General features: G+C 35.6%; 1 protein-coding gene across 11 annotated transcripts in view; it reads right to left on the bottom strand.

The window, feature by feature from the left end:
• LOC103577291 (syntaxin-binding protein 5) overlaps positions 1 to 14,424 on the bottom strand; it is a 245,942-nt gene that overhangs the window by 230,418 nt on the left and 1,100 nt on the right. The gene's annotated exons all lie outside the window — the stretch shown is intronic.

Raw genomic sequence — 14,424 nt, 5'->3', positions numbered from 1 at the left:
TTTTTTGTACCCCCAGGAAAAGGTTTTTATGTATTTTTCCAAATTTTTTTATCCAGCCAATGGGGAGATATGAATTTTTTAAGATTTCGATTTTTTTTTAAATAACCATGACTTAGTGGAAAATTGTCTGATTTGGGTCTTTTTTTTTTAAATTCGTGGTTTTTGATGAATTTTCTAAAAAATTTATGCAAAAAATTATTCTTTATGAATTTGATAGTTTCTTTTTTTAATTTTAAACTTAAAACAGCGATATATCTATAATTTTTTTACCAGGATGGGCATGAACAGACATGAACATTCCTGATCAGACCTGAAGACTCATGCCTGTTCATATCTTATCAGATCTGATCATTTTTTCCCGGGTAGTTGGCACACCCTGGGTCAAAAATTAAACTCGACTCAGGCTCGCTTCGCCTTGTTTTCTTTTGAAGTTATTGATTTGCCGACGATTTTTCGATAAGATCTCCACTTTTTCGACTTAAATTAAATTTATTCAACTTTTAGAACTTTTTTCATCTAAGTTTCAACTTATTTGTATTTCTTGGTCTTAGTTTAAACTTATTCGTCTTTACTTCGAACACGATTGTCATTCACCTTACTTTTGACTTGCTAAACCAAATCGAAAAAGTAATTTATTTGCCTTATTTTCGCTTTGATATTTAAAAATTATTTCAGCTTAGTTTTGACTATTTCGCTTTATAATTTCAGTCGAATAAGTCTACATCAAGTCAGTTTCGACTTGTTTTAGACTTTCCGCCTTATATTTTAAGTCGAATAAGTCACAACCAAGTCAATTTCGACTTGATTTCAACTTTTTTGTCTTAAATCGTAACTAAGTAAGCCAGTTAAGTCTAAACCAAGGCAAAAACTCAATTTATTTCATATCTCCGTAAAAAAAAAGTCGAGTTTGTCTTGTGAAAAACGACTCCATATTTCGACTTAGTAAACCAAGTCTAAATCAAGTTTTTTTTTTGACCCGGGACTAGAATAATATTAGTTATTATTTTTAACATAAAAATTTCGAAAAAAAAAAATAAATAAAAAAAAACCTTGTAAAAATTACAAATAAAATTAAACCTAGAAATTTAAATTTTGACTTTAATTGTTTATTATCATAATTATAGTATTTTTTCAGATATCATCTCATAAAACCGCCAATAATACATAAATAGTAAAAAAAAAAAAAAAAAAACAAAAAAAAAAAATAATTAATTTTAAAATCAAAAAAACATCATAACCCATCATAATCTAATTACGAGATTAGGCTCAAAATTCGTGTTTTGGGGAGTAATATTTTGGAAAATTAAAAAAAAAATCGGTCTATCTCTCGGTCTATTTCTTTCTCCCGCGATAACTCTCGAACGAATTATCCGATTTTGATGTTTGAGGTGGCAATCGACGCGTTTTAATCCTATAAAAAAATTTTAATGAAATATATGTGATGCCAAACTATTCGTAACGTGATTGGTCGAAAGCAAAAAAATATATGCAAACGACACAAAAATATATATTAAAATAAATATATGAAAAACGACACATGCGCGCTTGCGCGCGAAACATGTACGCTAGTAGATTTTAAAGCTGATTAGATTTTGGAATCGTTTGGTTGAGTTGTTTCAAAGATGTTCGCAAAAAACTGTTGTAACGGGGTAAATTCGAATTTACCGCGTTCAAATAAGTCCAAAATAAAATCCATTATGTGTACTGTCGGTCATGTGACATTACCACCCAGGGTATTCCGGGTAGGTAGCGACTAGTCGTCCGGAAGTGGAAATTTCAATTGCTCGATCGTCAACCCCACTCAGAGTTAAGTAGGAGAAGAAAGACAACCAAAGTCAAGAAGTGAGAGAGCAATTATAACGGGGACCGAAACGAGAATCGGGCATTAGTGACCGGAACGACCAGACCGAACGGACCTAGTCCAGTAAAGAAAAAGTTCAACAGCTGAGGAGACGCTACGATAGGACTCCATTATAACCGCCAATATTTAGACGCTGCGAGTTTATATTACGTAAAATTATTTAATTGAGAGCTTGTGTTTTACTGTGGAACCGAGCGATAAATTATTCAAATCTTTTGTCAGATACCAGGCGGTCAGCCGGTATCTATTATAAATATTACTGATTGCGTCTGATTAAGCAGGTTGAAGGAGAGAACGGGTAGAGGAGAGTTTAGAGATAGAGAAAGAGGAGAGACAAGGGACAAATACTGGAACGAGACGGAAAATTTACAATCACTAGACCCCATGGCTCTGCTGTCTAGAAATGTTACAGGGAGTACGGAAACAGCCCAGACGAAGGAAAACGGACCGCTGAACAACGGTCTTTCAAAAAGTGGAGGATCTTTTGCTCCTGTCACAAACCAAGCCTACCGAGGAAGGATAAACTCTGTACCGACTGTCACCAGCCAACAGTCAACAATGGAGAGACTCGGCAGCAAGATTGAAGAGTTAGCCGACTTCATAAAGGACAAAAAAAATGTCCATCATGACATTAGAAAAATGGTTACGTCTATTGGTACGGCATATAGGCTTGCCAACAAATCACCTACGACGGCAGCGTCAACGACTCAAACATCTCCGAGTCTGAGCAAAAAACCACAGCCACCTGTGGCTACTCCTAAGGGATTACCACAGCAAGGAGAGGGCATCAACAAGAAGAGGCCGCTGTCCACGCCCAGCCCCACCGCAGAAATTGACAAGCCAGCACAGAAAAAGCCAGCCCGGGATGATACTTGGACTAAAGTGACTGGGCAAAAGAAAAAGAAGGATAGAGAACAGAAGCCAGCGGCTCAATCTACTACAGCCCAAAACCAGCCAAGCAATGATGGCTCCAAGAAACCGAGAAGGAAGAGGACGAGAACTAAAGCTATGCTTGTCCAACCAGTTGGAGGGCGAACATACGCCGATCTCCTTAAGGAAATCAAGGCTAAGGTAAGCCCTGTCGAGACGGGCGTAGACATAAAGTCTATTAAAAAGACGAAACATGGAGGCGTTCTCCTTGAAATGTCTCGAAAGACCGAGGACAGTGAGGCTTTCACCGATGCAGTAAAATCAGCTACTGCAAACATCGGCACGGTCAAGACGCTAACACCAACAGCAACGATCGAGATCCTCGACCTGGATGAAATCTCTACCGAGAGCGAAGTCCGTGAAGCACTCAAACGTGAATTCACTGACAGCTTGGAGGTCAAACGGGTCAATTTGACAAAGCCCACACCACGAGGTAATCGGGCAGCCTTCTGCGAACTAGGCGAGCCCAGTGCGATTAAGGCCCTTGACAAGGCCCGCATACGGATCGGTTTGGTGAACTGTCGTATACGCCCAGTAGTAAAAGTAACACGTTGTTTTAAATGTCTTGGTTATGGACACCACACACGCCAGTGTGCGGGACCAGACAGAAGCAAGTGCTGCTACAAATGTGGCGGAGAGAATCACAAGGCCGTAAACTGCACAGAAAAGCTAAAATGCTTCCTTTGTGCTTCGGAAAAAGACGCCCAGAATAGTCTATGCCATATTTCTGGCACTGGAGCATGCAAGGCATTCCGCAAAGCACTTGCAGAAGCCACGAGAGGTCAGAAATGACACGCATACTACAAGGCAACCTGAATAGGTGCGCTTTGGCGCAAAACCTGCTGCGCCAGCGTGTATTTGAAGAGAAAACTGACGTCTGCTTCATCTGCGAACAATATCTAAACATTGAAGGTAAAACATGGTTCGCAGACGAAACGGGTACGGCAGCAATTTGGATTGTGAACACAAAGAACGTTACTGTCAACAACAGCGGAAGTGGAGCAGGTTTTGTCTGGATTCAAACCCCCACAACCTACTTCATGAGCGTCTATCTCTCACCTAACGAAGGGATTAGTGTGTTCCGACAGAAACTGTCAAATATAGAAGATGCGGTCACTAAGTTCGACGCTGAAGTTATCGTAGCCGGAGACTTTAACGCTAAATCAGCTAGACTCGACCTCATAGTGCTGAACACCGGGAGCACAACAACTTTTAGAAGACCAGGGTACCAAGAATCCATTCTCGACATCTCATTGGCGACTCCAAGAACTGCCAACATGATCAAAGACTGGGTAGTATCCGAAGAATACAGTGGCAGTGATCACCAGTTCGTGACATTCAGCGTTGGATTGGCATTTGCTCCGGTTTCACAATGTGACGTCTCTAAGCGGAAGTGGAATGCCAAAAGGATTGATCCAGAGGCATTGAAAGCTTCACTTGCACGAAGTTGGTCTGTTTTGCAGAATAACCCGACTCCGGATACGTGCAGCGAGACGGAAAAGGCAGTGCTAAATACGATGAAGGAAATTGCTGCCGCATGTGACGCCTCTATGCCACGGCTGAAAAATCAAAGTTTCCATAGACCGGCGTACTGGTGGTCAGCAGACATAGCAGAACTCCGGAAAAAATGCCACAAATTACGTCGGCTAGCAACGAGAGCTGCGAAACGCTCCCCCAATCAAGATCTACTTCTGAGCGAGTATAAGCAGGCCAAAAAGAACCTCAACCGGGCAATCAAAGCGAGCAAAGCAAAACTGTGGCAAGAGATCTGTAATGACCTTGATGATGACATCTGGGGTAAAGCCTACCAAATTGTCACCAAACGACTTGGAAAGGCTTCACCAGAAGCGCCGAAATCACCTGCTTCAATGAGCAGCATCGTAGCGGAGCTGTTCCCCAAACACCAACCAAGGGAAAAAAGACATTATGTGAAAAACAATTTAACATTTTTCACAATCGAGGAGATACAGGATGCAGCGAAGACCCTCAAGTCAGGAAAGGCACCCGGCCCTGATGGCATATCAGCATCGGTGATCAAGACTGTAGCCCTGGAATATCCAGACATACTCCTGAACACCTACAATGCATGCTTGGCAACCGGCACGCTTCCCGCGGTCTGGAAGCGGCAGAGATTGGTTCTGCTAGATAAAGGCAAAGGTGGCCCTGTAACACCCTCGTCGTTCAGACCACTCTGCATGTTGGACATTGCTGGGAAATTGCTCGAAAAGCTTATACAGGGAAGATTACGGAACGATATCGATCGTGCTGGAGGTTTTGCCGCAAACCAACATGGCTTCCGGAAAGGACATTCAACAGTCGGCGCAATCCAGAAAGTCGTAGGGACAGCGAGAGAAGCATGGACTGGTAGCCTTAAAGCTCGTAAGGTATGCATTCTCCTCACGCTAGATATCAAAAACGCATTTAACAGCGCAAATTGGGGAGACATTCTAGACGCTCTGGAGCACAAGTTTGACGTGGAGCCAGAAAATCTGGCACTAGTCGACAATTACCTTGAGGATAGAAGGCTTGTAGTTGAAACAACTGAAGGCCCACAAGAATACGCCATAACGGCTAGCGTGCCGCAAGGCTCAATAATGGGGCCTGATCTATGGAACGCAGACTACGACGAGCTTCTTGAAATCCCGTTGCCAGAGCAAGTTCAGCTAACAGGCTTTGCAGACGACGTTGCAGCCACTATAGTGGCAGACAGCGCAGAAGAGGCCGAACTGCTAGTTCGGGAAACCATCGACACCGTCGAGACTTGGCTCGATAAGCATCACCTGAAACTCGCCAAACAGAAAACCGAGATGGTCGTTTTGACACGTCAAACATGGTTCCCAAAACCATTCGCTGTGGACTTGGGAGGAACAACACTCACGTCAACAAGGGCCCTGCGCTATCTAGGGGTAATGATAGACGAGAAACTATCTTTCCGTGAACACCTCGACAGTGCATGCAAGAAAGCCAGCAAGACTGTGTCTAGCCTAGCACGAATTATGACCAACACCATGGGACCAAGAACAAAAAAGAGAAGAGTTCTTCTAGAAGCAGTCCACTCGGTACTGCTTTATGGAGCGGAGATATGGGCAGACATATTAAAGCAGAAGACCTACCGGCGAAAGATAGCAGCAGTACAGCGGCGAGGCGCTCTCAGGGTTGCCTGCGCCTACCGCACAGTTTCAGAAGCGGCTGTATTAGTCATTGCGGGAGCAGCGCCCATCGACCTATTAGCGTTAGAAAGAGCAAAACTCTACTACGCTAAAATCGGCGGCGAAAACATGAAGGAGGCAAAAACGAAGATAAAAACGGAAACGCAGCAAGAGTGGCAGGACCGATGGACGTCGGAAGAGACAGGCAGATGGACAGCGCGACTGATCCCAAACATCAACGCCTGGCTCTCTCGGAAACACGGGGACACGGATTTCGGAAAGAATTCGGAAAGAATTCGGAGGAGCACAAGACACTTCTATCCAGAGGAAAAACTTCACTAAGAATAAGATATGGTGGAACAAAGAATGTGACGAAATAATAGAGACAAGGAAAAAAACGTTTAAACAGTATAAACAAGACAAAAATGAACACAACTAGGCAGAAATAAAAAAAGTTATGAAAGAATTCAGTGAAAAATTAAAATAAATAAAATTCAGAGAAGGAAAAAAGTTCGCAGAATAAATAAATCCTAAAATGCCAATTAAACAGGTGTGAAACATAATAAGACGCTATGAAAATAAATAAAAAAAGTCACCAGATAAGTATCAGAAGAGGACAAAGAAGAAGAAAAGAAAGCTATAAATAAATTAGCTCATTACGATACAAGTCGATCCCTAACAATTTCTATTCCAGATATAGCTGGTACGAACGCAATCCAATGAATATGGCTATCGTTTAAGATAGACGAAATTAATTTTATTATAAGACATCTTAAGACAAAGTCAATGTCTGGAGCAGACAAAATCTCCAACGAATTCATCAAAAACCTCCCGACAGAAGCAATAAAACTTCTGATACATATTTTCAACAGAATACTGGAGACAGGAAAAATCCCAAAAGAATTGCTTATAAACGATATATGCCTTGTACCCAAGCCTAAAAGTAGAGCTTTAAGACCAATAACTCTAGCTTCATGCACACTGAAGGTGTTCGGAAGAGCTTTCCTAAATCAAATGGAATACTTCATGGAAACAGAGATACTCATTCTAAATTTACAATTCCGTTTTAGAAGAGGCAAATTCTGTCAAGATATTATCGCTATGATAACAACAGAAGCCTAAAATAGATTTCAAAAAAAAAACTGGTTGGCCTTCTACTATTAGACTTCCAAGGAGCTTATGACACCATGAACCCTCAAGTTCTGATTGATATGCTAGGTAATCTCAGACTCCAGAAGAGATAAGTAAAACTTTTAGCAAGACTTGCTGAAAAAAGAACCGCCAATTCCTACCGAAATGGGAAGTTACTAGGAGCAAGAACGATAGATAGAGATGCAGCTCAAGGAAGGATGTCGAGCCCTATAATATTCAACAAATATGTCCAAGAAATCAGCAAACACGTTAGACCTCAACTTTAAAAAAGGAAATAGAGAGGGCTCAAAACGCCGCTCTCAGAGTAGTTGTAGGCTGTTATCTAGGCAGAGTCTTCACCACAAAATCACATCCATTGAACTCCAAACTGAAAGAAGCCGAATCACTAAGGAAACAGAAAAAAATGACAAAAACAGGAAGACCATTCTTCCATTCAGTATGAATAGAAGAAGAGCATAATATCTCACATATTCAAAGACGTGAAAAACTCCCTTGTTATGAGATCCCACTTAAACCTCCATTGGGCCGCATCCACCAAAACTTCGGTGTAGGAAAAAAATAAAAAACAAAGAAGCATAAACCGATGACTTCAGTATGGAAATTCACAAACAAAAACCTAATTAAACTGTTTTTTACACTGGTGCCTCAAAAACTAAAAACGATACACACATGGGTCTAGAATTCACTTGGAAAAGCCTAAAGATCAAAAAAAAAATTCAATGTTAGTGTCAACATTAGTATTGCAGGAGGTTAGGCTATGGCAATGCTCTAAACGGTAAAGGAAATCAAATACACATGCATCAAAAAAATTTTGATAAGCACAGGTTCGGCAAGTACTTAAGCAGCTCTGGGTAACATTGGTTTGTCTGGAAAATCCACTACAAATATACTAGAAATAAGGTCCCTAATTAGCAGAACAGAATTATAGTGGTACCCAAGCCATCTCGGAATCCATGGAAACGAGAGAGCGGATAAGCTAACGAATGAAACAAAGCAAGATGGAACTCAAATCAACCTACGGCCCAACACCGACATATATATCAAATCTATGGAAAGCAAATTTTTGAACAAACACAGGGAAATTAGCGAAGATCTTTTTAATAAATCAGGCCATACATATCGAAAATGTAAAGAGGACTAAAACAGCAGATCAAAAAAGCATGGTTTGAAAAAACAAAATTGAAAAGAATAACTATGTCTACTAACTAACTAATGTCTACATCGGATCCGAAACAAGGACAGCCCAGCCTGCGAACGCGGTTATGAAATTCAAGACCTAAACCATTTACACTTCAACTGTGAACTTACTAAAGCAGAAACCGAGAATTTGTGCAGCCTATTAAAACAGGAAAAAATACAACCCTACAAAATCAAAAACCTGACATTTACAGAGAATAAAATATCATTACTAAATTTGTAATAGAAATCAAATCATTAGTTAACCTTACGCATATTGTCGACAATGAAGACCACCTGATTACATAAAAAAAAAAAGGTAATTAAATTCAAATCAACAGCGGGACGATTCTGTACTCGCTGAATATAGCTACAATCATTCCACGAACATTGGCTGTACGAGTTAACTTAAAGACCGGCTGGGCATTAAAACCTAGCAAGAGGAGAAAAAAAATCTAATCTATTTTTTCACAGGAGAAAGGTGTATTTACGAGTGAACTAGTTTGGAAGAATTTACTTAAATACTACTATGTTAATGAAAGCTATCCTATAGAACCCGGACACAAAGCCAATCAAGCCGACAGCCAAAATAAAGAAAAAAATCAATGCTGACCTTTGTAGATACATTACGAGGTGTTCTTCGAATATTCTTCGCAGAAACGACTGGATATATCTAATACGAATGAAATACTTATTTATCCCCTTAAGGTTGTTATACACAGACATACAGATGAGATAATTAATAATCTCTCAATCAAATTTTTTTGACATATACGCTCATTATATATAGGTCATTCCATACCAAATCGACAAATTTTTAACCCGACCCCCTTCGATTTTGCTCAGTGTTTTCAATCTTTTTCTACCCCCTAAAAGACATTTTTAGGAATTATTTCAAATGTTTTTTACCCAACCCAAAGAATGTTACGATTTTTTGAAAAAAACCGCTCTTATTTTTTAAACCGCTAGAACTTTTTCAAAAATTGACCGATTAGGACCACACCAAATTGAAAGATTTTGTTATTTAATGTAGTTTAGAAAAAAAAATACGAAAAAAATTTCAGGCCTGGATTTATAAAATATTTCGGTTTTTTCGAAATAACCGTCATTTTCTCGAAGTCTAACCCCCCCTCTTTTTTTTTTTTTTTTTTTTACTCAAAAAAAAACTTCAACTAATTCACCACAAATCTGCGCAAGTTTCGCTTCTAATTTTTTTTTTTTAAATAAAAAAAAAGTTCTTTCGAATTTGACTTATTTTGTGCGACTTTATTATGAAATTTTATTGGCTTCCGAGTGAAACTTCAGAAGTTGAGAAATAACGTTTTAATCAAAAATTTTAGTGGTTATCGTCCAAAAAATTGTGTTTTTTTTTCTTTCAAAAAAGTAAGGGAAAATAATTTTTTTCACTTTATGACCGTTTTCTTCTCACGTACCAAAAAATGAGAACTTTCAAAAAGAAGTAAGCTTAAAAATTCCCCCTAGCTGAGAAATAAAAAAAAATAGATTTAATTTTGAATATTAGAGTCAAAGAAAATTGAAATGTTTAATATAAAATAAATTGACTTGGACAGATACGGGAAATTATTTTTTATTTATTTGAAGATATTAGGTTAAAACTATGAATTTATTTTAGAGTGCAGATCATCCTTCTCTTTACTCCTTACTTTTTTGAAAGAAAAAAACACAATTTTTTGGACGATAACCACTTAAAATTTTCGAATAAAATTCTATTTCTCAACTTCTGAAGTTTCACTAGGGTGCCAATAAAATTTCATAATGAAGTCGCATAAAATAAGCCAAATTCGGAAAAATTAAAAAAATTTTTTTAATAAAAAAAAAAATTAGAAGCGATTGTCGGCACATCTTGAAACTAGCGCAGATTTTTGAAGAATAAGTTGAAGTTTTTTTTGAGTAAAAAATAAAAATAAAAGGGTTCGGACTTCGAGAAAATGATGGTTATTCCGAAAAAACCGAAATATTTCATAGATCCCGGTCTGAAATTTTTTTCGTATTTTTTTTTTTTTTTTGAACTACATTAAAAAACTAAAATTTTCAATTTGGTGTGGTCCTAATCGGTCAATTTTTCAAAAAGTTCTAGCGGTTTAAAAGAAAAAGAGCGGTTTGTTTAAAAAAATCGTAACATTCTTTGGATTGGGTGAAAAATTTGAAATAATTCCTAAAAATGCCTTTTAAGGGCTAGAAGAAGATAGAAAATATTGAGCAAAATCGAAGGGGGTCGGGTAAAAAATTTGTCGATTTGGCATGGAATGACCCATATATATATTAGAATTTTCAGTTATTCAACCCCTAATTTAAATACAGTTATTATCCTACACGAATAGGATACTGAAATTAGCGTACGTTTAATAATTTTTGGATTTTTTTAAAAACGATAATAAAAAAAAAAATATTTCAAAAAATTGCATCTGTTTTTTAATTTTCTACATGTGCATATTTTTAGCTTTTTTTTTTTTTTTAAATTAAATCGTTGAAAAAAAAAAATCCGAAAATTTTTAATTATCTGCTACCTTTAGGGTCATACATGAATTAGATAAACAATCTTGATAAAAAAAATAGCTCTATCACTCCGAAATTGGATTGGTGTTCAACGAGTTCTTTTTTCTATGCAATGTATGTTAAAGTAATTTTTTGCACACTTCATCGCAAAAGTGTACTTTACTGTCACTCTTTCGTTCTTGGCCCTTTCACTGACTTTAAATCCTCTCTACCTTCTTTTTGGTACACTAAAGTTGTCAAAAAAATATTTTATTTTAAAGGAAATTATTAACAGACATTTTCCAATATAATATTTAGTCGATTTATAATAAGATTACTTTTAAAAAAATGATTTGATCCGAAGCTCCCAGTGCATCGATTGTGGTTTTCAGACTCGGGAAGACCCGATGACTTTCGAAAAACACGATTTATCAACTTATTTTTTTTTTCTTTTTATTACATTTTTATTTTTCTGATCTGAATCCCTTTGTTTAATTGTAAATAATAAAAGACCTAAAAACTTATTATTCACGAAAAATTTAGCTATTTTTATTTTTACTGTTGCTATTATTATTTTCATTTTTTCTTTCCATCAACTATTGGCAAGAGCACTAGCGTGGCAGCAGGATTAAAAAATAAAGAGCGACATTTAAGGCAAAAAGGCAGAATATTTAAAAAAAAAAAATTAATAAAAAAATATCAAAGTGAAAATAAGAAATAAAAAAATAATTTATTAATTTAAAAATTGAATAAAAATTCATAATTAACTTTTGGATTTTTCATTTTTATTTTTTTTTTGGGTTTTTCGTCCAAAAATCATTGGTTTATCAACTTCGATTGACAAAAAGTTCGGCCTTCTAAAGCTTGTGTGTGTGTGTTTTTTTTTTTTTGTTTTTTTTTTTTTTTTTTTTCTCATTAAATTGTAAAAAATTTGTTTTTTCATTGTGACCAGTAACGTTTTTGTAAGTGAATGTAATTCTCTACAAAAAAAATTAATGAATCCTTTTACTTGTAGAGTAAACAATAAAAAAGGTACATGGCTTTAAGTATGCATCACCGATATCTCACGAACTCTAATAAACCAATTTTGAAGTTTGAGGCGGCATTTGTCGCAGTTTCTCAATCTTCAATGTTACAAAATATTGCGAACCAAATACAGCGATTTTGAATTAATTAGTTAAAAAAACACGTTTTTAAAATTTTTTCGACAACGATATTTCTTAAAGAAATTATTCGATTTTGATAATTAAGGCGACATTCGTCGCGTTTTATTATGTTTTAGAGCTGATTAGAATTGAAAATCGATTAATACAATTCTCTCGAAGACATTTCGGAAAAACCGTTTTTTACCATTATTTTCTCCAAGGGTATCTCTCGAAGAAATTATCCGATTGAGATGATTCATGCGACAATTGACGCATTTTATCGAGTTCTCGAGCTGATTAGATTTTGCAATCAATTAATATATGGATCGAAATTGTAATTAAAAGAGTGTAGAGAGGATTTAACGTGAGTGAATTAGTCGAAAAAATAGTTCCGATCATAAGGTACACACAGCGCGTTCGCGCTTAAGGTGTGAATCGAGTTTTTACTCAAGGTGTATAATTTTTTTGTTGCTCACGTTACGAGTAACAAAAATCAATATTTTATCTGAAAAGAACATTTTCTGCAAGACCTCACTGATCAAAATAAGAAAAACAATATTTTCCTGAATCTTTCGAAAATCATCAATATTCGTAGCGGGAAGTTGAAAAATGATTGAATCCAATGAGAAAAAATATTTAAAAAACTCCAAAAAAATTTTGGAGGGCTATGAATTTTTTTCTGTTGAAGTTACGAATATGATTATCAAGAAATTTTTTTTAGAAAATTCAATTTTTTATAAAGACATGTTAATCAAAATTGAAAAAAAAAAGTTTCATAAATTTTATGCGTACTTATTTAGATTTAAAAACATTTTTAAATCTAGGCTTGCATTGAGTGTATCTTTCCACTCAACCATATTATTCTAAAGTCATCAGTCGTACTCTGAGTGAGAAAGTTAAAAAAAAACCAATCGACTGCATTAAACAACATTATTACTGTACATCGAAAAAAATTAACTATAATAACAAATAACCAATGTCCATGTAATCAGTAATAAATATTATAATTTTTAATTCCTTTATAATTAATGGTCCACTGCTAAAACTGATAGTCCATCCTTCCACATGTAATATCTAAAACATAATACAGCAGGTTAAACTCTAAAAGTATTAGTACTGGAGTAATTACCTCACAGAAATTATGAAAAATACTCTTTTAAATCTCAAAATATCTCAAATGAACTTCCGGCCCCTCTATTATTATTCTAAATAGTTGTTTTCCAAGTTTATTGCTTACCGTGTAAATTTTTGTGTTTGTTCTTGTAAATTTTATTATTTAATTACAAATTATTTTAGACAGATACTTTAACACTATTTATGGAATATTGATTTCTATTTTTCTGTAAAATCATTAACCCTGTCCAGAAGTGTCCATAGAATCCACTTAAATGGATTAAAAACTGTTTAGAAACCAATACGAGTCTATCGTTTTTTTTTTTTTTTTTTTTTTTTTTTTTTTTTTTTGCGATTTTTGACGCATTTCAATGGATTCTATGGGAACTTTCAGATAGAAAAAATATTAAATTTAAACATTTCTAATTCATCTTAATATCTCAATATACTCTCTTAAAATAAATGGAACGTACTCCAATCAGTGAATATTCACTGCACAAATAGTCCCAAGAATATCACCAATTGAATCAGTGATATACTTTAGACTGATTCGCAGTGAATATTCACTGATTTGCAGGTCTTTTCACTGATTTATTTTCCTCATTAAAAGAAAGAATTTAAAACAATCAGAAAAAAAAAATTTTAAATACGTTTTAATGCTTTTGAATACTTTGAATACTTTTGAATCTCCCTTCTTATGGGCATTTAACATTGCAAATCGTTTTGAATCGTTTCTTTTAATCAGGGTTTAAGAGAGTAGTAAAATTTTCGATTTGTCACTGCAATAATATTATAACTATTTAGTTATCTTTATCACTTTCGAAAATGAAGTCTCAAATTTTCTTTCAATTTAAATTTTGAAAAATGAAAAATTTTTAGCTGTCAAAAAAAATCGGTACTTTTGATTCTATAATTCAACGTGGAATGTCTCATGCACCAAGCTAGTTTAATACAGCCTAATTCAGTTTGATGTACGGATGAATCTACTGACACACTTGGCATGAAGTTAGAAGTGCACAGAGGCATACTATATTAATGTTATAAATTGATGACCAACATGATTAAAAATTATTTTTCGATGAAATGGTCTGTGTATTGGCCTGGTTAGCACGAATCCAAAATAATCAATAATAACAATCAGCAGTGTTATCATCTGAAAAAATTGTTGAAAGACAATAGCTATACTACAAGATATTTAGAAACTGAAAAATAGCTCAGCTGCAATTGTAAATATTTAGTTATAACTCTACCAAATAACAAATCTACGCAAAAACATGACTACTAAAAAAAAAACAAACAAAAAGAAAATCATTGATATCTTTGCCTTTGACAGAGGGAGTTTCTCTACTTCAGAAAAATATCAATAATAAATGTTGTTTGGTTGAGTTGTTCAAAGGATTAT

This window comes from Microplitis demolitor, chromosome 10 (genome assembly GCF_026212275.2).
Source record: "Microplitis demolitor isolate Queensland-Clemson2020A chromosome 10, iyMicDemo2.1a, whole genome shotgun sequence".
In the NCBI taxonomy this organism is placed as follows: Eukaryota; Metazoa; Arthropoda; class Insecta; order Hymenoptera; family Braconidae; genus Microplitis; species Microplitis demolitor.
Note: the sequence above shows the minus strand (reverse complement) of the source record. Positions and strands in the feature narration are given on the sequence as shown.